We start from the raw sequence: 3,794 nt of genomic DNA, 5'->3' as shown, positions 1-3,794 counted from the left end.
TGGTTTACCTTATACTCCATTCTTTTTTTCTCAGTATCTTTTCTCTTTCTTTTCACTCTGTAAATCAAATGAATGGGACCGACTTTTCTTAATAAAGAGAGTTTCTTAAATACTGGGTCATGTCCAATAACTATAGACTATACATTAAATACTATATAATAGACTATACATTAAATACTACAGGAGCATGGGATTCTGCTGCTAAAGCGTCTCACTGGCTGCTTAATTTGTTTGGGAATTTTGTAATCACTACAAACTGTTATGTGGTGAAAGTATTTTAAAAACTACCAAAAACTTCTCCTATAATTCATTGATTTATGAGTAGCAGATTAAATAAAAAACAATGAAAAACATGAATTGTTATGATGTGTTGTGGAATAAAATCCATATTTTATAACATTCTGTGTCCAGATATTTTGCCCTGCTCAATATATTCTGCAGCATGTTTGGTATAAGAATGAATTGGAATTTCATTCTATTTCTTCTAAAACTATGTGGAAGTGCTTTTTAAAATATCCCTGGATGTAGTTCAGGGTAAAAGAATATTTCCATTTATCAATAAGTAAAATCAACACTGGGGCTTTCAGTGGATTTCATGGAATAGTCAACTCAAAAACAAAAATTATAATATGCTCTGATGTCTCTATGCCTTACAAAAGGAGGAAAAAAAGCATGAATGTGAAGTATCATCTTTAGTATCAAGGCTCTCTCTCCAAGTCATCTAGTCATTTGGAAAAGAAGAACACAAGTGTGATAATCAGTGTCATAATGTAGGAACTGACTCTTCACCTTTATTATGCAGTGATTTCCCCCAGTAAAGCATAGTATATAATCTGTTGGATTCAAAGTATACTTTTAAAACAGTTTTCTCAATAGATGTTACCACGTCTGTTTTTCTTGTGTTCTCTACTTCTCCACAGTGATCACTACCTCATCAGTATTATGAACTCAATCTGATTCATTCATGGAGATTTATTTTAGAAGAACTTTCCCAAGTGACTTGATTACCAGCAAGACTTAGGGACTGCCACATTAGAAGTTTATTTGAATTTATCTTGTCTTTTCACACGTGTTGCTGTTGACTGGGAATATTCTTTTGCTTGTAGTTTATAGGACAACAATACCTGAGAGTCACTTGTACTTTACTCTTCTAAAATGTAATATACAAATATTTTAAGCAATATAAACTAGTTAATCTTGACAACACAGTTAGAATGCAAGGAAAAAAATCCAAGTACCGCTCCTTCAGCTGTCCATCACTTTGCAAGTCCTGACTCCTCCCCTCCTATGCTCTATTCTGGAGTTCTTTGATATACACGATTGTCTCACAGTATTAGAATTCCTGCATGTATGACCAAGTTCTTTGTGAAATGTTTTGACTTTTTTTTTTAATATTCCTTTGCCCACCATATGACCTTCACAGTAATATTCTAGGTATTTTAGAAAAGAGTAAGGTATTTTATTTGACAGATGCATTGGTTGGTAATAAATGCCAGGAATTAGTCAAAAGTTTGCTGTTTGGTCAATGCAAGCTTGAGGGTTGATGCTTAGAGATACTGAGATGATATTCGAAATCCAAGAGATGATAGGTTTAAAACCCATAATGATAATTATAATACTACCACTACTACTAATAGTAATAATAATATGACCATCCTTTAAATTCTTAAATTTTTTCCATATTTTTAAATTATAAGACTGATTCATTTTATTCCTCTTAACATGGTTATCTGTAATAATCTTTGTCATTGCTGTATAATATTTCAATCTAGTGTTGATGGACTGTTGGTTTGTTTCCCAATTGAGGCTACTACATGTTATGCAGCTATGGATATATGTATGGGCTTCTTTTGTTTACTGTATGTACACATTCCTGTTGGATGGAAATCTCAGGGTTTCTAAAGCACACCTAGCTTGTCTCTCTGCCTTATCATTTGTGTTTGCCTTCTCTTTGGCCTTGGCTGCTCTTCCTCTCTATATTTTCATGACTGGATCATTTTTGATCAAATATCTTCTCTTAGGAAGATTTTCTCCTACCACAAATTACCTAAGCACCATGCCCCTCTCTCCTCATTATCATAACTGTTTTCTTATGTTTGTATATTTGCATCATCTCCTCTATCACATTAGAATATAAGTTCTATGAAAGCCTTTGTCTATTTTGTTCATGACTACTTTATTGCCTAATAAAATGCCTGCTATATAATGTACATTTGTAAATGCCCAAATGAATAAATGAAGGAATTTGTTCTGTATACACAAAGGAGAGTTCTAATAAGCCTAACTTGGATCAAGCATATATCCTGCTTTTGACTGCCCAGTTCTACTTAGAACCTGATGCATGCTCCTTAGCAGAAGTTTGAGGTCATAATTACCATAGTTTTCGGCACTTTTGTCTTGGCTGAGGCCCCCTTCTCTCTTGCTCATTCAATTCTCACTGATCTTTATTTCTGAAATACAGGAAATACTTCTCTGCTATGAATCTGCACAGTCTTGTGCTTTACACTATCAAGCTTTTGCCCCCACTCTGAAATTCTTCCCTTCCTTTCACTCATTTCCTTTCCTTTCGCTATGTTTACAAAACTTTGTCTTTTGTCTGTTACATATATTCTTTATATTTTTATCCTCTATATGTTTATTTAATGGCAATTATCATAGCTTGTCAGTATTTTGCCTATGAAGTTACATACATGCTCAGAAAGGTAGCTGCATCTCCATAGGGAGCCCTGGTGCCAAGGAGAACCTCTGTAATTTTTCTGAGCTGAAGAGAAGAACAATTAAACAAAACTGATCTATTAAGATGTAATTCACTTATCATACAATTCAGTCATTTAAAGTATGCAATCCAATGGTTGTTACTATGTTCACAGGGTTGTAGGACCATCACCAAAATTAATGTTAGAACATTTTCATCACTTAAAAAAATTTTAAGAAGCAACAACTCTCTAACCATGATAAGTCATTCCTCATTTTCTCCCTTTAAGCATCTCCCCTTCCATTCCCCTGGCCGCACACAATCACTCTTAAACTTTCTCTCTGTATATAACTGCTATGCTGGGCATGCTTTTTATAGCAAGAATCCCAATCTAACCACCTCTATTTAACATTGAATTGGATCCTTACCCAGTGTAAACTGGCAAGTAAATACAAAGCAAAACAAACTAACATATTGCACAAAAAAATTAAAGAAGTAAAACAACTCCTACAGATATCATAATTATTCAAATATAAAAATCCTGGGGATGGAGGAAAACAAATACTAGAACTAATAAAATTGGATAGATAAATCAACATATGATAAATATATACAGGATAATATTAATTGTACAGTGTAGGTGGAAGTATACAGATGTTCACTATAAAATCTTTTCTATTTTTCTATATATTTGAGTATGTTATGATAAAATAATGGAGATATGCACTAAAATTTGTGTATTTTATTGCATGCAAATTCTGATTAAAAAGAAACTAACTGTAACAACATTGTGAATTCCAGATAAAGGCATGTATGTTGTATTTAGGGAGAAATGTTCTGTTGCTACAGACTTGGAATTTAAAAAAAAGAAATTAAATCAAAAAAGCTTGACTTGATGAAACAATGAAAGAATGAATAGATAAATGCTAAACATGTGTACTAAAAAAATTTAATTGTAGAATCTAGGTAGAGCATGTCCTGATATTTGCTGTAAAATTATTTCAATTTTTCTTTATGTTTATAGTTTTCCAGAATAAAGTGTTAGAATAAATAGATTGTTCTCATAAAGAGATTGTCAGACTTTGGCTTTGGGACATTT

The sequence above is a fragment of the Sciurus carolinensis genome, chromosome 4 (assembly GCF_902686445.1).
Source record: "Sciurus carolinensis chromosome 4, mSciCar1.2, whole genome shotgun sequence".
Taxonomy (NCBI): Eukaryota; Metazoa; Chordata; class Mammalia; order Rodentia; family Sciuridae; genus Sciurus; species Sciurus carolinensis.
The sequence above is the reverse complement of the archived record's forward strand: the minus strand, read 5'-3'. Positions refer to the sequence as shown.